Source organism: Rousettus aegyptiacus, unplaced genomic scaffold (assembly GCF_014176215.1).
Source record: "Rousettus aegyptiacus isolate mRouAeg1 unplaced genomic scaffold, mRouAeg1.p scaffold_m13_p_7, whole genome shotgun sequence".
Classification (NCBI taxonomy): Eukaryota; Metazoa; Chordata; class Mammalia; order Chiroptera; family Pteropodidae; genus Rousettus; species Rousettus aegyptiacus.
This window is the reverse complement of record NW_023416310.1, coordinates 2,599,944-2,625,427: the sequence shown is the minus strand read 5'-3', so window position 1 is coordinate 2,625,427 and position 25,484 is coordinate 2,599,944. Positions and strand designations below refer to the sequence as shown.

The following is a 25,484-nucleotide window of genomic DNA, read 5'->3' as shown; positions in this document are numbered from 1 at the left end:
TGGAGGGCAGCCGGCTGGGGCGGGAGACAGAGCGGCTCGCGCCCTGTCCCTGGGTGGCCAGGGCGCCCCGCCGAGCTGCAGAACGGGCCTTAGTGAGCAGCTTCCCACCCGGCTGGAAGAGCCAGCGAGACGTTCACGGAAGTGAAGCGTTTCGCAACTTCTGTCGCTGTGAACAAATGTTTTACGAATCCATGTCACCGAGAACAGGGGGAGGGGAGTCCAGGGTGCCGCCCGGGGCCAAGGAGGAGGCAGACGAGCGCTGGCGGGCGGGTTCTGGCTCTCGCCGGCAGTCCTGTGTCCCTGGGCAGACAGAGAACCCGCCCCTGCCTCACGTCTGCGCGCGTCTGTGGAGCGCGCGCTGAGCAGGAGATGCCGAGCAGGTGGGGGGGGGGCGGGGCTCCCTGTGCCGGGTGCCGGGCCCTGCTGCTCCCGCATAGGGGCGAAGCGCGTGAGGAATGGGGGGCGTCCAGCCTGGGGTGAATGTCCTCACTGAGCAGGGGTGACGGGACCACCCTCACGCAGGGGGGCCGGCCTCACGGAAAGCCAGTGGCTGCAGAGCTCCGAGGAGGCGAGGCGGGGGCCCCGAGTCTCCCGCGCGGGCGGCGGGGTGCGCGTGCCGGCGAGGCCGGCCGCGCGCGTTCAGTCTGTGCGGACAGACGCGGCGAGACGCGTTTCACAGGGTCCGGCTCTGCGGCCACGGCCGGTGCCGTCAGCGGCGGGGGCTCGCGCCAGCCTCGGTGCCCTGGCTTGGAAAATAAGCCGGTCGATGCGGGTGGTTCTCCACCCCCAAATCCAGTCACTCTCAGAGGGGCAAAAAGCTCCTCTCCCCCTCTCTGTAGAAGGCTCTATTCATCTTACAAATATTTCTTAACCCAGGAGCCTTCAACACCTGGGCGGGCACAGGTGTGGTTTCTTGTTCCAGAGATTAGATCCCGAGGATTTCTGGTGCAGTTAATATCATTCGTGTGTTTTCCAGGAACGATGTTATTAATCATTTACCGGGTAGTTTACATTTTCTTCTAAATATTTGAATTTCAGATTTATTTTTAGCTTTTAAATGAAGTTTGATAACTTACCTGGTACACCGGATGTTTTCCAGTAGGAATACTTGCCTGTTTTCTCAGACACCGAGATTAAGCTCTCGGCAAAGTTGTTTAGAGCCTTTTAAAAAACGAATCACATCTCTCCAAACATTTATCCTCTAAAAATCAGAAAATTGCAATGTTTGAAAAAAATATCTTCTTGAATTTTTTCTTGTCTGTAGCTTTCTGATTATTCTAAAATTTTATCAAGATAAAATTTGCACATACTGTTTGCCCACTTAAAGTGTATGATTCAGTGGTTTTTAATTTTTTCAGTCATGGAAACTGCCCTAAACAGTATTAGAACATTTTTATCAGTCTAACAGGAAACCAGTCCCCTTGAGCTATTACTCTCCGAGTCACTCCATGCCTGTCTCCAGCCCCAGGCAATCACTCGTCCACGTTCTGCCTATGGATTTGCCTATTCTGGCCTTTTTATGCAAATGGAATCGTAGGACGCGTGGTCTTTGTGACTGGCTTCTTTCACGCAGGGTAATGTTCTCAGGGCTCTTCCACGCTGAAGAACGGAAGTCTTCCTTCCTTTTTACGGCTGAGCGATATTCCATCCCACGGAGGTGCCACATTGTCCTTACCCGTTCATCAACTGATGATCAGTTGGGTTTAACACTTTGCAACACTATTACAAATAATGCTGCTGTGAACACTCGTGTGTGTGTGTTTTTATGGGCGTATTTTCGTTTCTCTTAGGTATATAGCTGGGAGTGGCATATCCGAGTCAATGGTGACCACGTGTATAGTAACTTGATGAACCGCCGGACCGTTCTCGAAGGCGGCCGCATCGTGGTGCATTCCTACCAGCAGTGCCTGTGGGTTCTGATCTCCCTCCAGCCTCCCCAGTTCTTGTCATAATCTGTCTTTTTGATCGTAGCCGTCGTAGAAAGGTGCGAAGTGAGAGATAATTGAGGGTTTGGTCTGTTTCGTCCTGATGACTAACGGTGTCGAGCATCTTTTCACGTGCTCATTGGCCGGCCCCCTGCGATTCTTCTTCGGAGAGCGCCGACTCTTTCCGGCGAGTGCCGTCGGGGTGCACGTCACGGCCACGCCCGTGCCCCATCCGTCTTCTGTCGTCTGGTGGCCTTCCGGGAAGGCACAACTGGGGGACGATTCCAAGCCTGAAGAGTTCGCGAGCCACAGCACAGCGTGATTCATGACACGCTAGTTTTATTACTCCCTGACTCCATTTAAAAAAATAAGTACTATCTAACCACTTTTATGAGAAAGCATTGTTTGTCAGTACACACGCCCAGTGCAGCACGATCCGATTCAGCTTTCAGCTTTGCTTGCTTGCTTGCTTGCTTGCTTTCTTTCTTTCTTTCTTTCTTTCTTTCTTTCTTTCTTCTTTCTTTAATTTATTTATTTATTTTTAGGCAAGGGAACCCTTGGTCGACCTCACAGATTGCAAGGAACTTGTCAGCCTACAATCCCTTATATTTTTATTTATTTTTTATGCCTACAGCACCTGGTCTTCCTAGGTGGTCTCCCATCCAAGTACTAACCAGGCCCGACCCTGCTTAGCTTTCGAGATCAGACGAGGTCGGGTGTGTTCAGGGTGGCGTGGCCGTAGACCAGCTTTCAACTTTAATGTCCTCAGTTTGTATACTTGATTAGGATAATTTTAGTTTTCACAATATTGTCTTCATATATAACAAAATACTATTGGTTCAGGACAAATCGGCTTTAATTATAAAGATCCTAGTTTAACTTAGAAATACCAGTGATCCAATTAGAGAATTAAGATAAAATGAATGATTGAGAATATGGTTCCTCTGCTTCAGGGGCCACTGCTGACCCCCAAGGCGCAGCATGCTGTGCAGGGCTGGCCCGGGCAGGCGGCGCCGCGGCGGCTTAGCCGGAGGGCGCAGCGGCGACGCCGTTCTCGGCGGCAGCCCGGCCTGTGTCCCTTCCTCCCATGGACCCCGGGTTTGCTCCTGGAAACGGCCAAGAGCGAATCGAACCTTTCTTTCTCAAGAGCTCCCCCCCTCCCCCTGGCCCCCCACCCCCGCCCTCCCCCACGGCCTTCGCTTCTCCCCCGGAGCGGTTCCCAGGACCTTCGCCGTCACAGTTTTCTCTGTTGGATATGCTTCAATCTGTGGATTTTCTTCTCAAAACGTGGCTCTCAGCGCAGAGGCCAGCACTCCAGATGTGGCCTGCATGGCGTGCCTTCCCGGGGCCATTCTTCCCTCTGTCACAGTGTCACAGGCACTGAACGTTGGCATCACTGCCCAGGGAGGGGGCGGGGGGGGGGGGGCACGGGGGGTGGGGCCGTCAAGCCTCTGAGCCTCGCCGACCCGCTAAACCAGGCTCTTTCCTCCTTGGGCGCGTGTTACTCTTTGACTCAAAAGACAGAAATGGTTATTTGCACAGACTTGTGTGCATCTGGCGAGCTCTGACCCGTGTCCCCCAGGAACGCTAGAACCTTTTAAAACCCTGATCCAACTATCCAAGAATGTCTTGGAGATCTCTCTCCACCTGGGGTCATCTGAGGATTTCAGACTCATGGAATCTCCGTCTCTCCACCCAACAACGTGATAAAACTATGCCCAGTAATCCGGATGAGTGCAGAACCAGCCTTGGTTTCAGTGAGAGCTGGTGTTAGTGCCTCAGGGTTTAAACGACTGTATTGGACCTTATATATATATCAACCTGGCAGACATTTAAAAAGCGCCGTTCACCCCAAAACAGCATTTCTGAGTTAAATCTGATTTCCTTTATCCTAATGAACCGAAATGCCACGAAAATGCAGATTCCCGATCCTAACTCTCCGTCTGCCGAGCCGGGCACTAGAGGACGCGCATCTGAACAGGCGATTCGCCCGGACGCCGGGGCTGGGACGAGCGGGCGGCGAGACCCCCGGGCGCGGACGGCGGGCTGCGGGCTGCGGGCTGCGGGCTGCGGGCTGCGGGCCGGGCGGTGGCGTCTGGTTTTGCGGGACGGGCGGCGGCACCGCTGGCGGGCAGAGGTGTTCGGAGAGGTGCGACCCCAGTGGGTTTTCCGGGGCATCTCACGAAGCGTCCCCAGGCTGTCGCCTCCTCCGCCGGGATGGGGCGTTTGGCCCGGCCCAGGGACCACCCCGCCTTCCGCCAGAGCTGCTGGCGAGTCCCAGTGTTATTTCCGCCTTAGTCACGGCTGTCCTGGGAGCAGGACTCTTCTGCCCTGGCTTCGTGGAGCGGCCGAGCTCATCCTTGAGTGGCACCTCTGGGCGCGTTGGAGCCTCGCGCCCTGAGCCTCGGGATGGTGGAGGGGGGTGGTGTGACTCCCAGCTCTTTCTGCACACCCCGCAGCTCTGAGCTCACACCGGGGCAGGCAGTGCGGGCTTGGCGCCATGCCGGGCGAGAGCGTCCTGAAGCACATGTTTACAGAATCGCAGCTCCACAGACTCACACTCTATATTTACCCGTCTGCCGCGGCTGCCAAGGTCACACCTAGTCCTGAGTGACTCTGACACTGCTGGGAGGAAAAGAGGACTATTTTTAAAGCTAGTGGTGCATGTCCCACCTTCCCTCTCCCCAGAAGAGTCTAATGATCTGTTTGTTAGACACCCCTCTAGTCTCTGCAACTTTCTCCTGCTCTGCAGGCTCTTTTTATTTTAGGAGTCAGAGCAAACTGGTTCCGGGTTTCTGCAGGGAGGTCTCACTGTCTGGACCCTTCCCGCTCCTGGCAAATACAAGCATGACTAGAGGTCCTTCTAGATCTTTCCAGCACCTGACCACTCCTATTCCATGACTACCTGTTACTCACCTCTCTAATGTCGACATCTCTTATAATACGTCTCTAAGTCTTTCTCTTCCTTCTTATTTATAAAAATAGCATCTCTCAATTTCTACTATTCTTTTTTGACTGTAACATTAAGAAGACAAAGTTTTAAAAAATATATATATATATTTTTTTTCTGATTGTGAAAACAAGCATGGTCATTGTTGAAAACTTATTAAACATAGGAGTGCAGAAAAAAGTCGACTATGACTGTAATTATACCACCCAAACATTACTACGCTGTTACTGAGTTTAATGAAATCTTCCTCAGTGCACACTTATTTCCACGGTTGTCGCCATTCCTTATCTAAGTTTATTCTCCTTTCTTCAGTTTTTTTGTAAGTCATTCACTTCATGTCATTACATGAACATCTAAATAAAAATTACCGTGTAGTTATACACGTTTGATCATTTATGGTGTTTCTTATAAATAAAATCATGATTAATATTTTTGATATTAAGGTTTTTCTCTATATATCTCTGGGTCATTTCCTCAGGATAAAGTCAAAGAGGTGCTATTATTGTACCGAGGGGGGTATAAGGCAGGACATGACAGCTCGCATTACACGACTCGTCTCAGGCCAGGAAAAGAGTCATGGAAAAAGTAAATCCTTAAGGACGTCATGGTTAGAGTCATAGAATCGTTCATATGTATGAATGTCGTCTCTCTCTCTGGACATATCCGAATGCATGATTGCGTCACACAACAAGGCCGTAAATTACTGCGTTGATATCCCGCAGCCCACCCGGCCCCTGACCACCACAGAGCGTCAAGGGGCCGTCCGCCTCCCTCATTTCTCCTTCCTGGAGTTTTAAGGAAGAAACACAAGGAATGAGAACGTCCCCTCTAGGGAAGCAGCCAGGCAGAGCGGGCGCTCAGCTCGCAAGTGGTCTGCCCCGGAGCCGACGGAGACGCGGACGTGGGGAGGGAGGCTCGGAGCAGGCGGAGGCGGGAACGCCCGAGGTGGCTCAGACGCCGAGGTGGCCGTGCCCGAGTGGTTGAGATGAAGTGAGCGTTGTGTCTGGAGGGGAGGCTGGGGAACAAGACAAGGGTCCTTGATATTTAGGGGTTTAGAGAATAAAAGAGGAAAGGAGATGCGTAAGAATGACGGGAAACGATGCATGCGAGAGAGACGTGAGCTATCGAGTCGAGTGTTTTCAAACTGCGATGTTTTTAGAGTGGACATCACGAGTGATGCTTTATAAGGGTTGCGAATAAAAATAACTACTTTCATGAGGGTTTTTGCATGCGTGTGTGTGTGTGTGTTTCTTTTTAAATTTTATTGTAAGGATTAGAACAAAAAGGGAGAGAGAGACGCGGAGGAGGGAGCCGTTTGAACAGCACGCCGTTCTGAACACTGTTCTCTCCGGCCGGGCGCCGGGCGCCGGAAAGGGAAGCCGACCAACGCGGCGCCCCTGCCCTCGGAGCGCGCGCCAACGCCGGGGTGGATGTGCGTGTGCGAGGCGCTGCTGGGCCCCGGCGTCGCGCAGAGGCGATGGCGGCGTGCTCAGGGATTCTGGAAACCGTCGCGTTCCGCGTCGTCTCCCGTGCAGGTGGGCGAGGCGCCCGGGAGGGGATGCGAGGGGAGGCGGGGAACTGCGCCACGCCGCCCGCCTCGGGATTAACGAGATGAACAGCCTGGCCGCGATGTCATAACAATCACGCCAACGCTGGGCTCGCGGACCACGGCGGACATCTACCGACTGCCCGCCACGTAGTCACCGCACTAAGTATTGACAAAGCATCACCACCCTCTGTCTTGCTGCTGACCCTGCGAACCGGTGAGTTAGGTACTTCGATGATCTTTATTTTACGGGAGAGGACCCTGAGCGTGGCTCGGGTCGTGTGACTCACGAGTCCCTCGGCCGCGTGTGGGGGTGCAGGTGCCCATTCCTAAGCTCGGGCTCGCCTGGGAAGGGGGGTCGGGGCCGCGGGGACTGGGGCTCTGGGTCAGGGTACCTGCTTTGCCCGCCAGGCAACGGAGAGGTTTAAGTGTCGCTCTGAGTTTTGAGAGTTCGCAAACTCGGTGTTTGGGGAGAGGAGTTAGGGGTCAGCGTGCCGGCTGCAGGAAGAGAAACGGACACTTCCCGTTTCCGTGTGTGCACGCGCTCACGCACGTGTGCATGCGGGTGAGCACACACAATTCTGTGAATTTTAAACGACACCCCCAGGGCCACTTAGTTAACATGTAACGTGCACTAATTGAGGACCTGCACCAAGCAGAGGCCCGCATTGCCAGGGGGCCGCTGTACGCCCCTCTGCTCTAGTTAGCTCCCATTATAATCCGACGGCTAATTAAATAACATGATGAGCATTATTAAAAGGTGGGTGATTTTGTCACTGGTGAAATTAATGGTGTTTAAGATATGTAGACTCTTGTCAGGAATGCGCAGCAAACTCTTTAAGCTCGTTAGGAGCCTGGCCCAACAGGAAACGGCCAAAAGATGAACACACATTTCCTAGCCAGTGCATACTTGATTATTATGTGGTCGTGATCGTGCAAATCAACACCATGCTGAGGGACCGCTTCGTAGCATTCGGTCGTCAGTTGACAGCAGCAGGGGCAGTAGGGACACAGGCCGCGGAAGCCGGTAGGAGGGTCCGCTGCCATAGCCGCCGGGGAGGCCGGGTTTGCATTTTTTCTTCAACCATTCATCCGCCCCGTTGATCTAGTAATTCCGCAATGCCACTGGTACGCAGGACAAGCTTCTGTACCTGCGTAACAAGGGCCCATTATTTGCTCACCTGTAAAATGAAGTCAAAGGGATCACTTTTCGTGGATGGTGTGAAGATGGTGAAAAGGTTTTACAAAATTGAAAACCCTCAGGCCTGACACCCAAAACTCAATAAACGTCAGTTCTGCCTCCTTCCTCGTGAATCGAGGAGAGAGGGGTGTACAGAGCAGGTATGGGGTGACCAGGTCAGTGCAGAGGCTTGGGGAAAGCGAGGGGTAAAAAGGAGCAAACACGTATGTCTACACAGAGCAGGAGAGAAGCTCCAGGAAACAGGCAGGTAAACTACGCTGAGGTGATACCATGTACAGACCCAGAGCCTACGGCCTCTTCTATCGGTGGCCATGTTTTTCCTTCCCGAAAGGACAGATGACTGGTGTGTTTGGGACACATGCTCTAGGTCCTTGCAATCTGTGGAATGCCTTTCCTAGCAGACGGGGTAGACAGAGGACTTGAGACACAGCTGCATTTTGTAAATGGGAAATAGTTTGCTACTCCAGTCGATTATCTGAAAAGATGAGGCAAGCCTTCCAAAATATAGCTAAACAACTAAAATTTATTATTATTATTATTATGGTCGGTCATTTATTTTTTTAAACAAAGCCTTTGTCGAATCTGGAATCAGGAAATGCTTATCACATCAGATTTGGAAAATCACCTCATTAAAAGGAACAAAATAAAATTAATCTATAACCCGCCCCCCTAATAGACCCACTGTTAACATCTTGATATAGTTACTTCCATTTTCTGTGTTTTCATTTGTACGTAGTTGAGGCTATATATTGTGTAATTTGTCCCTTAACATTATATAATAACTATCCCTCCAAATCATTATAAGTTTTTTTTTTTTTAGAAAACGAATTTATTATGGCTGTAAGACATTCCATTGAGTATATGTACCATAAATAATTTCACCATTCTCCGGCACTTGGACATTTGAGAACATGCTTTTTAAAAATTTTATAACAATAGTAAATAATATGATAAACATCTTGCTCAACAACGAGAGAGAGAGAGAGAGAGAGAGAGAGAGAGAGAGAGAGGGAGAGGGGGAGAGTCATTTTCCACGGCCTTGCAGCACTGTATAGCATTAGGGGAAGAGTAGAGGCCGAACACCCACCCACTTCGTGACCGCGTTGTAGGACAGTGTGAATCTTTCTTTCTATGGCAAGGCCGAATCTTAGCAAACGATGGCTGTGTTTCCTATCCAAAATCTTTGAGATACGTTACTTTTGAAGGACCAAGAAAGTCTACCAAATAATAAAGCAAACATTTTCAGCAAGTAACAGCTGCAGCCGGGCGTGGCGGGGTGGGGGCGGAGTTTTTGAAGTGCGCACCAGCCGAGATCAGCCTCCTGAGAAACACCCCATCGATGGCTCGGGTCGATTTAACTGGAACACGAGAAATTTTTTTTTTATGCCGCGGTTAGTATTTTCCATTTCTTTCTGTCTGGCAGCTCCGTCTGGAGTACCATCGCGTAATACCCACCGCCTACTGACCGGATCTGTCACACTCACATCTCCACGCACCGCCGCTTCTGCGTGGAGTGAGTTCTCTGTCTCCGAGGACCTGGCGGATCTCGAACCCCACGAGGCCGGAGGTGATGCGTGCATTTTTTTTTTTTTGTAATCTCGTTGTTATATAAAACACACACACACACACACACACACGCACGCACGCACACACACACGCGTTTTCAGAACCCACCCTGAAAAATATGGCCTTCGCTTAAAAAAAAAGTACGAGAAGAAGACAGTTTACGCTGCTGCGTAGCAAAGACCATATTTTCTCGCATTTAGGAACAAAGACATGTCAGGCTTTATTGAGCGCATCACTAACTATATAACTAGCGTTAAACACTCTATTTGCAACTGTTGCTGTGTATTTTGTGTGTGATTATCACCCCTAGATCTGCATCCTATAAAAAGATATTTCTGTTTGCTTAATTATAAAGCTCTTTATGAACAAGCTCATCTGTAAATAGCTTGGTGCAGCTGAAATAGAAATATAATTATAATGAAGGCAGATGTTTGCGAGATACTGGCTCATGAAACTTGTTCAGAATCTACAAAGGAGAGATGCTGGGCGTGCGTGTTTACTGGGGGGGCCAGGCAGGGAGCAAGGAGCGTGTGCCTCTCACTGATTGTGGAGTCGTCTGATTTACTCCCAACCTTTGCTTTCCTAGATCTCCGTCATTTGGGAAAGGAGTGGCTTATCTCATCTGATTACTGAGCTACGGGGAAAATCGATTTATAAGAGAGTCTGAGAAAAAGCTGAAAAGAATAAAATTGCTAAGTTGGGTTTCAGGGAAAGAAGTTTGTGGCTATAGTCCCATCATTTATATAACTTGGGTTGAATTCTAGTGTCTCGAGATTAGGGATCAAAGATTTCTGGGTGGTTAAGAAGGCATTCTTTCAGTGACTAAAAGTTTCTTTTTGTTAATGCAAATTTTCTAGAAGGCACGCAAGAAAAGCTTAATATGTGGGGAAGAGAAAGTTAAAACAGTGCTGATGTAACAAGCTTTTAGCCAGTTTTCATTCTAGAAAATGTATATTGTGATAAACGATTTTAGTGAACAGATATATAAAGACATCGGTGGACGCGGGAATTTATATGAAGTTTTTATTAAAAAGAATCATCCGATCCAATAATTATTTCCAAGCTGATAATTTCCATTTGTTTTATTTAAACGTTGATTCAAACCTAAATTCCGTCTGAATTCTTTCGTAAATAGACATGGTCTAAAAATTACGACATTTGATTTGTTCAATTTTTTGGAGCCATTTCGGGTCTTTTCAGTACCTCAAAGTGTTAGTGCTTAATTGTTAAGTTGTTGAATAATCGAATGAACTGAGAAATAAGTTAATATCCCTGAGATAATCTACCTGTGGGCACATTCTTTGTGGAGATGCTTTCAAGCCATTTACAGCTAGCTGCAGGTGGGTGTTTCAGAATTTGTGTTGGAAGATCAGTGGGCATTACTAGCTGACATTCAAATGTAACCAAAGGAATTATTTTCCACGTGTACCTCATTTGATGAAACATCAGTGCCCTTGAGATACTGCCTGTAAATTGTACTTTAAAAAGTCAGTTATTTACATTTTAACTCCAGTAGAATGTTAGGGTTCTTGTGGTGGATCTGCTTCTTTTGTGAATTCTTTACCAATGGGAACAATTTTCCTCATTTCTTTCTTTATATATACTAGATATACCTATGTGTTATGTATATAAGTATAAATCTATCTCTGGTATCTTTACCTTTTTTTACCCTCGAGCGCATGTCATCCACCAAAATTATTTTACCACGTGTACGGGCAACTAGAAAGCAAGCATTTTGAATGTAAATATCCACTGTAACAATCCTGTTCCTCAATTTTCCAGCATCATGAGGGAATTGACTCCATAGTGAGTTCCTGGGGCGCGTGCTCTCCAGGGAGCACGTTTTCAAAGTCGCCAGCATCCGGCCGGCCTGCCGGGGACCGTGAGTGCCCGGGCGACCGGGCGGGGCTTGGCAGGGACCGCACGAGAATCGGGGAGACGTGGCCGTCGGAATCTCGCGGGAGCAACGGAAGGTGGTCCCGACCATCGCGTGCGGGGCGCCCGCCGCGCCAGGCCGGGCATGGCTGGGCCGGGAAGTGGGGTCTTAGTCCCGAGTGTCACTTGAAGCGGGACGGTCAGAAACAGTAAGCCGTCTCGGTTTGCCATGAGAATAATAATAGCTGTGGGAGGAACTCCGGCACTGAGAAACTTAGACCCTCTCCCTGGCTGAGGTCGTCGAGGAATTCCGGCTTTCCTCTCAGGTTCCCGCGGTACATTGCCAGCGTTTTCCCTTGGAGGAAAATGTACGTGGGCCTGTCCCTTCGCATGCTTCCTGGCGTTGCCAGGCGCCACCTACAAACCCGTCGTGCCGATGCGCAAACACGGTCTCTCGTTTCGGTCCGTGTGGCTGAACCTGTCTGTCCTCAAATGTGTTAGCCGTTTGTACCGATTCTGTGATTTTGTCCAGTTATTTCATGTGTTAAAAGACTTCGAGTGTTTTAAGCTTTTATTCTCGATAAATACGTGCTGATCAAATTTGTTATTGATAAAATAATAAATACATGAAGAACATTGGCCCCTCATCACACTTACTGTGACTATATTTGCAGTTTCTTTGCTTTATCGTCTGCCTTTTAACGTGGCTGTGATATTGTCCATCGTGTCGTTCATCCTTACCAGCCGTTTTCTTTGTTTTGTTTTTCGTTGTTTAAACGCTTGAGAAGTCCTCTTCTATATGGATCAGTTAGATTCGCATATATTTTGAATTCTGTGGTTTCTTTTAAAAGAATGTGGCTATTTAATAAATATAGAATTTATTTTGGGGTTAAAGTAGAAAGTAAAGTTCTAACTTGATTTTAGTTAACATTCGATTTTTTAAAAAACAAAAGTCACACTGACTACGCCGTCTTTTCTCTGTGGTCTGCGATGTTTTCTGTGGCAAAGCCGTCGCGTGTGAGGGCAGAGGGCCGTCTCCCGTGACCGTACCCTCGCGCTCCTGTTTGTTTGTGTTGATCCTTCTTATGCGAATATCACAAATATTGTCTTCTTAATTTAAGACAACTTAGTTTTAAAACAACTTTTACGATTTAATTGCGTGATATCCCCCCTTAATTACTTATATTTAAAAATACCGAAGTTATTTTTATGTATTCTTCAAAATGAACTCTAGAACTCTTTTGCTCAGAGATAAAAATGTCAGTTGGGATTTTGATTAGGATTTATTTAAAAATTAGTTACGAAATAATTTAACTGACATTTTCAGCACAAGTTTCCTGAAATGAATGGATCTGTTAAGACCCGAAGGCCGTGTGGGGAAATTGGACCTATTTTGTGTTAGCTGGGGACGAGTGAGCCTTCCCAGAACCAGGAGGTGACCGAGACCCCATCTCCTCTCCTCTCTGGCGGCCTCGGGGCATGCACCTCCAGGGGCTGTTTTCACCAGACCTGGAAGCTTTTTTTTATTCTAACGTCCCTCCTTCCTCGTTTAGGACCATTTGGGATAGCTGAGGTTGATGGACGGATAGATCTTAAGAAGCAATGCTCCGGTCCAGACATTGATGACAGTCCTCTGCTGAAGATCAACTCTAGATCTCGAAATAAGGCAGAATTATATCCTTACAGTTGTTACGCGCGGGTCTTCCCGTTGGACCCTCCACCCGCTTTCTTTCTCATTTTCCGGTGCGCCGGTTTTGCCAGGACGTTAGTCCGGCCCTCACCCACGTGGCTTTTCCGGAGCTTCCTAAACTCCCCGTCTTTGGGGCCAGAAAGTTCCAGCGGGCGCCGCCCAGCGCTGGCTGCGTGTGCGCGCGGGGCGCTCGGCCCGGCTCTTGGCTGGCGCCCAGACCCTCCCCGACGGCCCCGGGGCTGCGGCTCGCGCCTCGCTGGCGTCGGGGCCCTCGGCTCCTCGGGGGTCCTGGCTGGTGCACGACCCTCCCCGACGTCCCCAGGGCTGCGGCTCGCGCCTCGCTGGCGTCGGGGCCCTCGGCTCCTCGGGGCCCCCGCGGACCCCGCGGGTGTGGTTCGTGGCGCCCTGGACTCGCTGCAGCCGGGGAAGCGGTTGAGGGCGAGGCCTGCGCGGTGCTTTAAGCCCCCGATTCTGGGATGCGTCGTCACGCAGCACGGACAGCGAACACGCAGACGGTGGCCGGGTGCGTGGGGAGTGTTTCCGCGAACCGGTAAAGACAGCGGAATCGTCTCGCCTGCAGAACGACGTGCGGCTGCTGCTCAGACGCCTGGGGAGGGGCCGTGGGAACCGCCGCTCGCCCCGGCGCTGGACCGTCCAGCGGAGAGTCGGAGGGGCCTGGCCCTGCGGGACACGGCGCCAGGTCCGGGCCGCCGTGGCGACGAGCCAGCTGACAGGCGACGCTGCGCACCCCCGGCTCGCGGGGCCACGACGGGGCCGGGGAGCACGGCGCTGGGACGGGACGGGACGGGCGCCCCGCTCGGAGCCGTGCGCGGCAGGTGCCCAGACGCAGCGGGCATCACCTCGACCGGGAGCCGCGGAGCCCCCGGGCCTGGATCCCGCCCGCCTCTAGTCCCCGTTCACGGGGCCAAGGCCCCGCCACGGGAGCAAATGCTGACGCCGCTAATAACAGCTCATTCATCGCATTCAATATCCTCAAAAATCTCACGGAGCAGGTGTCCTGAGCCTCACGCTGGAGACGCAGCGGCGGGCGGCGGGGCGGGCGCGGCCTCTACCCCGCGCATGCTCTCCGGGCACAGGAAGCGCTGGGAACCGCACTGTCAAATCCGCCAGTTACACGGAGAACAAAACTGGGGGCGACTGGTGGGGGGGCAGCCGCTTCTAATTTGGGGGAATAAGGAAGGGAAATGCGGGAAGCCAAGGAATGAGATGTCACGATGCTGCTGCGTTTTTCTCCTCTGGTGTGAGAATGTGCGTTTATATTAGAGGAATTAAAATACTTTTTAAATAAATGTGTATTATATACATTTAGTACTATACATAGTCTTAAGGACAGGAAATCGTCTAAGGGAGACCACCCCTTCGGAATGGGGAAAAGGTATGTTTACTGATTTTCAAAAAAAAACAAGTGGTAACCCATCGCGAAATTGACAACCTATGGAATGGGAGAAAGTATTTGCAAATCATGTATTTCATAAAAGGTTAATATACAACTCAATAGCAAAAAAAAAAAAATCTTGACTGGGCAGAGGAACTGAAGAGAGATTTTTTTTCCCTACGGAAGACATGCAAATGGCCAACGAGCACGTGAAAAGATGCTCACCATCACTCATCACCACGGACGTGCGAACCGAAACCACAGGACCTCGCTCCACACCCACAGAACGGCTATTATCAACACAAAAACAAAAACAGCTTCATGGACGGGGAGACGGAAATCCAGGCTCAGGGCGGTTGTACAGCACCCACAGCACCCTGCACAGAGAGGCAGCTTTCTCAGGGGTTAGACCCGGTAAGTGCTGGGGACGTGCAGACCACCAGCCCCCAGGACTCCTCGGCCCCAGCCATTGACACAGAGGGCGGACTAGACATTTACAGAATGACCAAGTGGACGTTCTGTGCCGCGGCTTAGATGACTTTGCGGTACGTTTGTGGAAATGGGATAAAAGACCTTAAAAATAGACAAGGTAGAATAACACGTGAGTAGATCAGGAATAACTGATTTTATGCTGGTGGGAAACCTTTGTGATCTAGTTCAACCCCAGGATCTTCATAAAATCAATGAAGAGACTTCGTGAAAGATTACTGACATTTCAGGACTTGTCCAAAGCCACAAAACCACTGTCAAAAGGCTGGGCCACCTCATTGCCAATTCATTATTCATTTTGATACTTCCTCCTGCCTTGATGGCTCCTAAGTCAAATGTCACTAAAGTTTTAGCACTTAGTGGAAAAGCATTTTTTTTGGATAAACAATGTCTGGTTGTGCTCATGAATCCAGGGAACAAAGATGGCCCACTCATGGGGGTAGAGCAAGTTGTTCCTCAGCCTAAATGATGCAGCGATATCTGGGTGAGTCTACAAGGCTCAGTGGCTTACCAAAAACGAGCAACATCAGTCTGAATTGGTATTTACACGCAAAGTGATGTTATTAGTAGGGTAATTTGGTTAAATGAATATTGTGCCAAATGATCTCCAATTTATAAGATAACACTTATAGCAATTTTATGGAAAATTGCTTCCAAAATTATACCCTTATAAAGTGCACACATTAATAACACACCACAAGGACACATAAATTATATAAGAGTCATATCTTTTCGCATTTGCGTACATTGAATAATGTGATGTTTTTGCAAGAGCGAAAGGTAAACCATGTTATTAAAACATATTGGCATTTCAAAACGCTGCATGGAAATCATGATAGACAACCAGAAAATGCAGAAAGGATAAAGACGTAGTGTTTTGAGCAAGATGAGATTTATGTCCCCTCAAAAGGGACAAATTAAAAAACAAGGCCACGTTCGCCGAGATGAACTCCGCATGAAAACGAGGAAGAGATGACGTCATCTGTAGTTCCGTATGGCCTGTCGCGCTGAAATTAGGAGATGACTATGATCTTCAAAAACATGAGGAGCGCAGTTATTTGCGGCCGCGTGGAACCGCTTCCTCGCGTTAATTCCTGGGACCGGGGGCCGCTTCGCCGGTGGGCGGGGTGCGCGCTGCTGGTCAGTCGGCGGCGATGGGCCCCGGCGCCCTGCGCGCACGGCCGGCCACGCGCGACGGCGCAGGGCCATGTGGGCGCGCGCGCCGCTTCGCGCACGTGCCCGCGCCGCGCGTCGTCGACTCTGGTTCTCGGGCGCAGGATGCCCTTCCCCCCGCGCCGTGTCCTCCGCCCCCTTCGCTGTCTGGTGACCGCATCTCACCCTCCAGGATTCGGTCCGAGCGTCGCGACCTCCCTGAAGCCGTTGCGGACCCGTGGCTCGGCCTTCCTGCGTCTTCGTTGGCCCCCCACCCCAACACCCAGGTCCCCAGTCGTCCACCTCCATGCCCTGCTTGTTGCTGCGAACTGCGAGCAGTCTCGCTCGTCTCTGCGACCCGGCCACGGTACTGTCGCTAACTCAGGATGGCGCACAGTTGCAGAAGGAAGGGAGAGGGAGGGAGGGAGGAGGGAGAGAGGGAGGAAGGCGGGCAGGTGGGCAGGCGGGCAGGGGGGCGAGAGCTCAGTGAGACACCCAGCGGGGGGGGGGGGGGGGGGGGGGGGCAGGCGCGGCCCTCGCCGGGCTGTCCCAGCTTGCTCTCAGTGCCACAGCACTGCTGGACGGCCTGTGGCGTGGCCCATCCGTGAAGCAAACCCCATCCCTTCTCAGTTTCTAGCACCTTCTTTTCCAAAACTAAGGCACTTCATCGATCGGATTTGGCTTCGATTTTGATCAGCTGCCTTCATTTTCCAAAGTGGAGCTGGTAACAATAGCGATGACAACTGGGGTGTCATTGTTCACTGCAGAAACTTTTAGAACGACTCCCGCTCAACTCACACCAGCGAAGCAGCCGCCTGCCCTACCTGGGCCTGAAGAGCCCTCCTCCGTTCCAGAACACTCCGCTCCCTGCCCCAGCCCCTTCGTCCCCACTCCCCATGCCTTGTTTCCCTTCCTCGGAGATGTTTTGAGGGCCCGTCATGTTCACGTCGCGGAGCCAGCGGTTATGGGCACAGAGGTGAACAAAATCAAGGCGGCCACAACATTTTTTCCCCTTTAGCGGAGGAAGGACGCGCTCGGCAACATCTGCGTCTCGCCCGCCGGGTGCTACGGGCCATTCCTACCTCCTGAAGCCTTTTCGGCTCCGCCTTCTGCCCTCGCCGCTCATAGCTAATCTATGCGCCATTCCCTTCCTTTCCTGGCTGTATTTGGCATGGCAATTTTATATTCTGGGGGCAAAAGCGGTAATGCCATGTTTATTTGAGAATATAAAAACAAAGAGCTCAGTCTTCACAGACTAGGCGCCCTGTGGGCCTTTGGGCTGTATTTTATGACGAGGGCAAAGACGCAAACTCACAGTCGCTCAAGGATGTAAACGGGACTGAGGCGACGAGTGAACACGTTTTATAATGTCACACGGGCTGCAGTGTGAGAAGTGAGTCAGAACCAGGCGGCACTGTACCGCGCGGCCAATCCGCTCTGGGGTCGCCAGGGCGGCGTCTAGCAGCGGAGGCAGGGGGTGGGGGTGTGGCCCGGGGTTGCCCCGAGGCCCGGCTGCAGCTGGGGCTGGCGCGGGCGCCCTCTGCCCTCACACGCGGCAGCAGGAGGGGCCAGGCGCAGGGCCCTGGAGGTGGGGGCGCGAAGCACTCGGACGGCCCCGGGAGCCTGGCGGCTGCTGAATCGCACCCCCTCCTTCCTGGGAGACGGGGTCCTGGTCCCGACGCGGTTCTGGCTCCGCTCCAAGCTTCCTGGCATCAGGACATGGCCACAGGGGGTGGGGGGTCAGGGGGCCATCCCAGGCTCCTGTCTCACCGGCCACGTCTTCCAGGAATCCCAGATCGCCTGTGGTTTGCTCGGGGCGCCGGAAGCCACGCGCAGGGGACATGCACATCCTCTGCCTCCAGGTCCGTGATGCCTTGAAAGAATCAGTCTCGACGGTAAACTTTTCTCGGAGGCCATTCCGTTTCCACCTGGTATGAGTCACCTCTTCGGTGACATTCTAAAAGTTCGCTGATCACGGCTCATTTGCGGGGAATAGTGTGTTTGCTTTAGCATCAGTGGAAAAGCGGCCGCCCTGCTTGTGGTCCGTGTATGTTACAGAGAAAACCATGAGCTTTTTTTTTTTTTTGCCTAACCTAATGTTTGCAAAATACTGTTGGAAAATCCTGGGTCTTACACAGGTAATGACCACGCTCCTTTACCTGAGCCAGAGATCTTTCAACCTGGAAGATCTTTTGAATTGACTGAATCCCTAGTGAAATGATCGTGAGCAGACTAGTATTGAGTTAGAGGCAGCCAGTGAGAGGCGCTCAGCGCGGAGGGCAGCGGGGCCGTGGGAGGCGGGCGGGCGCGACGGTGGAGACGGGGAGAGGGCCCGCATCCCGCCGAGAGACCCCTCATCCAACGTTCAAGAACGTGCAGCCCCGGCCGGCACGTGTCTGCGAGCCGGAGGCCGCCAGCCTGGAGCCCGGTTTGAAGGCGCCGCTTCCGTAAGGTCATGTCTGCCTGTTCGGAGTGACACAAAGCCCCGAGGTCGGAGGACACCCCGCTGGCCTGCAGACACGTGCGTCAGTAAACAGGCCTCAGGGGCGCAGCGAGGTGGCCTGCTGCGTGACCCCGGGTAAGCCCAGCTGGGTCCCTGAGGCCGGCTGGGTCCGTCCAGGAGTGTGAGAACTAACCTAGCGGCAAGCTGGGTTTCGTGACTTTGCCTCTGTCAGCCGGGCCCCCAGCCGCGTTTCTGAAGCTTCCTTATTCTCAGCTTGCACCGCTGGAAAAATCTGGGGATACCAGTACCTCCCTCCTGGTCTTGCTCAGCACTCAGCAAGGGGGTGCTCCTGCCCCTGGGGCCTGGGGTCCCTCCTCTGTGTCCCAGAAGGTGCGAGGGGCCCAGATGAGGATGCCGGAGCCGATGGAAGGACAGGGCAGACGCTCGGGCTTCGCTTTCGAGCCGAAGGGCGTCGGGCAGCCCTCAGGGCGTGGGCGCCTGACGGTCGAGGTTTCCGCTCCCGGTTCGCTGCACCGCCGGCTTCCTCCGCACGTCTCAGGGGTCAGGGCTCTGCCTCTCGTCCTCGCCTGGCACTCGCCATAGTGTTCAAGGGCCCGGCTCCGTATTGCCGGGTGACTCAGGGAGCCAAACGCAGGTGTCCCTGGGCGCGCACGTGCTCACTTCAGGGAAGTCCTGCTCCCTGCCCGGACGTCGGGGCCTGGCGGTTCCTGCCCGCTCATGGAGTGACTTCTCAGTCTGCATGCTGGGGCCTCCTCTCCCCATGACTTCCTGAATAACCCACCTTTCCCCGTTATCTGGACCCCAGACTCAGACGTGCCCCGCCTGACGTTGGGGTGCCCCCGCTTTGTCCCCTTGTGTCTGATGCTCGCTCCCCCCGGACTTCTGAAGCTGAACGTCTCCAACGAAGCACATGGGTTTGCTCTGTCCCCTGCCCCAGGCCTTCAGTCTGTCCCTGCTGATGGAGAGAGACCCTCACGGCCGAATCCGCCGTCAAAGTCAGCGCAGGCTGCCACAGCAAAATGCCTCAGACCAGCAGCTCAAGCCACAGACATTTGTCTCTCACAGTCGCGGAGTCTGGAAGTCCCAGGTCAGGGTGCCGGCAGGCCCAGTTTCTGCCGCGGGCTCTCCTTCTGGTTTGGAGACGGCCGCCTTCCCCGCATCCTCGCGGGTCGGGGGAGAGAGGGGAACACAGTTGCCTTCAAGGGCACGGACCATCGCGAGGCTCCAGCTTCACTACCATCCAAGCACCAAGGCCTCCAAATACTGTCGCACTCGGGGCTCGGCTTTCAGCCCAAACAGGCCATGGCCTCCGCCCGCATCCCAGACAGGGCCATCCCTTTGGGCAGCCGCCATCCCTGCCTCTGCGCAGTCGGCAACACTCGGCCAGCCCGCCCATCCCGGGGCTTCCCAGGGCGAGCTCCACGGCCCACGCCCCGGCCTCGCCCATCCCTAGCCTCTCTCTCTACATCCTTCCTCACCACTTGGATTGGCATCTGTCACCTATGTCTGCGTCTCCCATGGGAACAGCACGCGTCGTCCTGGGGCCACTGGGAAAGGCAGAAAAGGTGCCACGCACCTTCGCGGAGAGTCACTTTGCTTTAATTTGAGGGGGATGCAATGAAGATTTTAAATTAAGACACACGCGTGCGCAGACCCAAATACACCCGTATGCACAGGTACATACAGAGTCTACGTGTTCTCTGCCTCCGCCAGTCCGGAGCTCTTTGGGGGGCGGAGAAGCAGGCGTGAAGCACACGCCTCCAAAACGGGGCGGAACGAGGCCTCGCCTTCCCCGGCCCATCGGCCCCCCAGGGAGACGCTCTGGGGGTCCTTCGGCTGGGTTTTGGGGTGAGCAGCTGGAGGCACCCTGGGTCCCACGTCTTTCTAATACTCAGCCCTATGATTGACTTGAAACTGGTTCCCACACTTAAAAATCTCAGGCAGAGTGAGCAGAAACGCAGAACGTCCGGGCAGGAAGGGGTCCGCAGGAAAGCTGCCTCCGCCGCGGGTTCCCCGGCGTTAGCTTCCTCCGCCGCGGGTTCCCCGGCGTTTGCGGGGACTACCACCCTCGAGTCCGTTTTTCTCAAAGCGCAGTGAACTCATCGGTTTGCTCTCGGCCGCGCGCCGCCGGTGTGTCCAGGAGGCCTGTCCCGACCCTCTCAAGCGGAGCCTGTCCCCGAGTGCACGTGCCGCTTGGTCCGCCCTGTGCGCTGGCCTCGCCCCGCGAGCGCGGGGCTGCTGGTGCGCCCCAGACCCGCGCTGGGCGGCAGCGGTCTCTGCGCCTCCGACCGCCCTGCGGGCCCCTCCAGGGCCACCTCTTCGCCTCGCTGGCTCTTGTTCCTTGCGGTGGCCTCACCGACCCAGGTCACAGGAGCCCCGCGCTGGGCCCCGGGTTTGGCGTCTGAACTCTGCTCTCTCCTCCCACGTCCCTGCCCTTCCCCCTACTTCAAACATCTTCAGGTGACACCGTCTTTCTGGAAATCCACGCGCCCCCTGTCACGGGCACCCATCTCTCGTTTCCCAGATTCCTGCAGCCACACAGGAAATCGAGTTGGGTTGGCTGACTTACAGGATAAGGCCATCGTAGGTAGCACAGAGGGGGCGTTGCTCTGAGGGCTGGAGCGGTCTAATCCAGGGATGCACACACACACACGCACACACACACACATGCACACGCACACGCAGTTCGTTGACGAAGCGGTCACTCATTCTGAGGCTGGACATATTAATCTTTGTTTGGTCTCAATCAGCCTATTTGCAGCAATATGATTTCCTGGCCTAAAGTGGCAGCGAGATCAAGTTTAGCCAAGCTTCCTCTCGGTTCAGCTCATCAGGAGCCGGAGCGAATCTTGAATGCGTCCAGGGGTCCGGGGCCAGACGGCAGCCGTCTCCGAGTTCCGGCTCTTCCGGGCCCCGCAGGAGCACACGTGGTCCGCTGCTCCGGCCGCGCTCTTAGGAAACACGGAGCGTGTAATTGCGCCGTGTCACGTGCCCTGCGTGTGGCACACTTCTGGTCGCCGGAGTGGAGCATAATGGCACATCTGCGCTGCCCCTGGGGCCGGCTGTGCCCCCCCCCCCCCCCGAGACGCCGTCCTCGGTCACGTTCCCAGAGCTGTAATTACGCTGCAGTTATCAGGACACGTGACAGCTGCCCCCAACTTCCACTTCGGGGTTCTTGGAGGGTCGTCTTTGTGTGTGAGGAGCCATCGGGGGGTGGGGGGGGCCCGGCCACGCCTGTCCCAATGCCCTGGGGTTTGCACAGCAGGCCTGAGGCCGCCTTTTGTCCCGCCCGGGGCGAGTCCTGCTTCTTTTTCCGACAGATCTTTTGAGCTCTATACAGCGGAAGCTCCAATTCCTCTCTCTGCAAACAGCTTGCCAACTCTCAAGCCAACTCTTACCTCATTTGAATAATGAAGTCCCCGCAACCTCTACTTACTCCTCAGCACCTCGTTTCCCGCGCAGCGTCTGAACCGCGGGGTGGCAGGCTCCGGCTGTGAGCCCCGGCCCAGCCCCCGGGTGGCCCACGCCCGCTGCCCGAACTGCAAACCATCAATCATCGCGTTCAGCGGGGGGCTCCCGGATGACCTCAGCAAGCCCTTCCTTTTCTGTGCCTGGTGACACTGGGTTCACGGGAGATGAGACGAGCCATCCAGCAATAGCGCCATGCGGCCTGTCACTCAGCCAGGCCTGGGGCTGGGGTGCCCGGCCGCCACGCTCGGGTCCCCCCGCCCTGCTCCCTGTTTAGGTTCCGGGCTCGTTTATATCACCGGTTGCTGCTTTTTAATTTTCCAATCCTGCTCTCCTCCGCAGATGTAATTCTGCCCCGCTTTATTCCGAGAAAAGTTCCGATGGGGTTTCAAGACTCTAATACAATAAAATAGCCATATGTAGATGGAGTTTTTGAAGTCAGTGTGAAGAGAAAAGGTAGAGCGAATGGTATCCGTGACCCAGAAGGAAAGTCAGTCGCCGGGATTTGTGCCGTAAGGTCCCGCTTGCGCGGAGAAGTCAGCTCGCTCGTTGAAACATGGGCTTCCAGGCAGCCAAAGCAACAAGAGAAAGTGTACAATGGAAGATTCACACTGTGCGTGAAAGAGAATAGCAATTGCTCAGAAGTAAGCTTTTCCCGACCATCTCTCGCCTTTCATTCTGGCTTCGTTTCTTTAGTCTGAGGACCAGAAACGCCCCTCATCACACGAGGTGTAACTTTATTTGCCTCCCACCATTCCTCCCGGGCTCTGTACTGTTCCCTGGCCCCCTTCCACCTGAAGTCCAGGCCCCGTCCACCCAGGCAGCTCTGCTCTGGTGACCAGGGTCGGGGCTCGCCAGGCTGTCCCCTCCCAGCCTCTGCCCAGGGCTGTCTTCCGTCCTGAGAGCAGCTGCTGCCTGCGATGCTCGCTGTGCGTAATGGACCCTGGCCGGGCGCTCGAGCAGAGCGGCTGCACACGGGGCAAGCAGTCCTCGTGGCCTGTGTCGCTGGCTGCTCCGCTTGCTGGCGGCTGTGGAGGGCGACGAGGCAGGGAATCGGGGTCTCCTGTCCCTTCCACTTCCTGCCACCACCCACGGTCTGCAGACGGGCACCGCTGGGGAGCCTGGCGCCTGTCACCAGGAGCCGCGGAGTGCTCCGGGGCCCCGGAGGACGTGGCAGCTCAGGGCCGCGAGGCAGAATGCATTCTGCCCCCAGAAGAAACCTTCGAAGAGTCGTTCCTTTTAATCGTTTGGTACGCCATCTATTTCTGTTGTCGCTCTGTCTCGTTATCTATTTATCATCCATCTCTGCATCTCTCGCCTGTTTCCGTAAGTTATGTGAGGTGACGTGGAATTTCCGACAACGCGACGGGCATCGTGAGCGTCTGAGGGAGCCGGGCCCAGCGTCCTCGCCTGGCGCCGGGGTCCCGGCCGCTGGGCGGACAGGCCACTGCGGTGAGTGGAGCCCCGTCAGCCTCCGCGGGTGAGACGCCGCCGTCCTGCCTCCAGCGACTTTGGCTGGGCACTGCCTGTCCTCTTGGGCATCTCTGGACTCCGAGTGTTCCTGTCGACACGCCCAGCCAGCAGGCGCCGGCTGACCGTCCAGTGTTATTTACAGCGTAGACTAGTTGGGTCCCGGCGGGGGGGATTGCTCTGTACGCCTGGAGTTCTGCGGTCTCTCTTGTTTCAGACCTTGGCGTGGTCACCGCGGCCACGGGGCAGAGCCAGGGGCTGCCACAGTTTGAATATCGCCCCCCAGAGCTCTGCCTCTTTTTCCCATTTTCCATGGCTGACCCAAGGGAGCGGGGAGGAGCAGGTGCTCTTTGAGAAAGGAAGCTGGGGGCAGAGGGAAAGACTGGTCCCCACCCAGTGAACGCATGCTGGGCGATCTCCGGAAGCCGCCTGGCCTCTCTGCGCCTCTTCCGTTAGCTGTAAAAGAATGACATCGACTTAAATGACCCCCGATGCGCCTCTACGACAAAGCGTTTGGGAGTCTGCACACGGCCCGACAAAGCCCCTGCCTGAAGGAACGTCCCATTTTGCCCGGCAAATGTCAGGCGTCCGCCTAGCACCTGGCTGGGTTCCTCTGCCTCAGAGTCCTTCAGAGACCATCGCGAAAGCCGACGGGGCGAAGGTAAGGGCGCGTGAGGCAGAGCGGGGATCCGGCCCCTCCTCCCCGGCCCCGCGCGCACAGGGCGGGGCGCCAGCCGTCAGGATGAGCGCAGCCACCCCGCCTGCCCCGGGGCTCCCAGGGCAGTGCGCGGCCGCCGCGCCTCCGTGGAGCGCAGAGGGCCGGGTGTAAACGCGTTTCCCACGGCGACGTTCCCGTGGTCCGTGGACGCGTTCCCGCTTAGGCCGGTGGGCAGGCGGTGTTTGCACGGGTGTTCACACGCGCGGCCTGCGGCATCTCCGACGGGCGCGGCTGCCGCAGGCGTCCCGGGCTGCCTTGCGCTCGCGCAGGTGCACGACGAGCAGGCAGGTGCACGATGAGCAGGCAGGTGCGACGGCGCTCCTCCTTCCCCGTCACTTACTGGCGTCCACGCCGCACCTCTGGCTGCGGGGCCCCTCGCTCGGGTTCCGAGGGTAGAAGTTGTTCAGACAGGTGCGGGGACCATGCTACAATCTCACGATACCGTAGAGCTTTGCTGGGACCTCGGCCTGAAGACAGTCATCACGGTGCGTGGAGACGCCCGTGGAACCTTCCAGGAGGAGCTGTGTCAGAACTGGGGCCGGGCGGTGCATGGCTAGTTTCTAAATTTAATACAATCCTTTTTTTTTTTCGCCTATGATTAAGAAATCTTTTCCTACCCTAAAACCATAAAGATATTTCCAGCACTTTCTATTACCGTCTGAAACCTTTTGATTTTGGGTTTACAGCGCACGTGGCCTCGTTTCCGCGCAGGCTGTGAGCAGAGTCCCGTGTTTCCCGTGGGGGGCCCCTGTCTGCGGGCCCCCGCGTCCTGTGCTGAGGCCGTGCTGGGAGGGGCTCGCACCCCGACAGCATCAGAGGGCAGGGTTTCCGTGTCTCGCTACAGGCCTCATGATTTCTGTAGCGTTTCGACTGGTATTTGTCATTAGACTGAGGAAGCTCCTTCCTAATCCCCTTCTGTTTACGGTATAACTTGTCACGACTGATGGTTACAGTTCATCCAACTGGTTTAACGCATTCACTAGGGTCACGTGGGACTGCTCCATTCGCCTGTTCAGGTGGTGAATGATGCTGATGGAATTCGCAAGGCTGAACCAATCTAGAACGCTGGGTGTAAACCCAGCTTGGTCACAAGGTAGCAATTCCTTTCTATGTTGCCGAATTCGAAATGCTAAGGTTTTTTTTAAAGGATGATTGCATCTATATTTACATGTCAGATTGTTCTATAACTTTTCTTTGTTTTTCTGACCTAATTGAATTTTGGTGTTAAGGTTCTGATTTCTTATTTGTGGATAGTACTTTTTCTTTTCCTTCTAATTTTCAGGAAGATTTTAGGGAAAAAAAATGGTTGAATTTTCTATTGAAGCCATCTGTGCCTGGAATATTCTTTATGAAGAAAAAGTTTTACTATTGATTCATTTACATGAATTGAGTTAATTCTGGTATGTTGTGTTTTTTTTTCCTCTAAAAGTTTGCCCATTCCATTTAAATTCTTGATATTGGCATAAAGTGATAAATTCCCTACTTTTTCAGTTTGGACAGTGATTTTCCTCCTCCCTTTTTTCTTGAACAATGTTGCCACAAATTTACCAATCATTTTGGTTATTTTCAAGAAT

General features: G+C 53.8%; 1 long non-coding RNA gene and 1 other non-coding gene across 3 annotated transcripts in view; one reads left to right on the top strand and one right to left on the bottom strand.

Moving 5' to 3' along the window:
- LOC107498228 overlaps positions 1–25,484 on the top strand; it is a 166,049-nt gene that overhangs the window by 6,701 nt on the left and 133,864 nt on the right. The gene's annotated exons all lie outside the window — the stretch shown is intronic.
- LOC118605825 lies at positions 2,551–2,669 on the bottom strand. The gene has a single exon (XR_004952244.1). It is a non-coding gene; the product is annotated as a 5S ribosomal RNA (ribosomal RNA).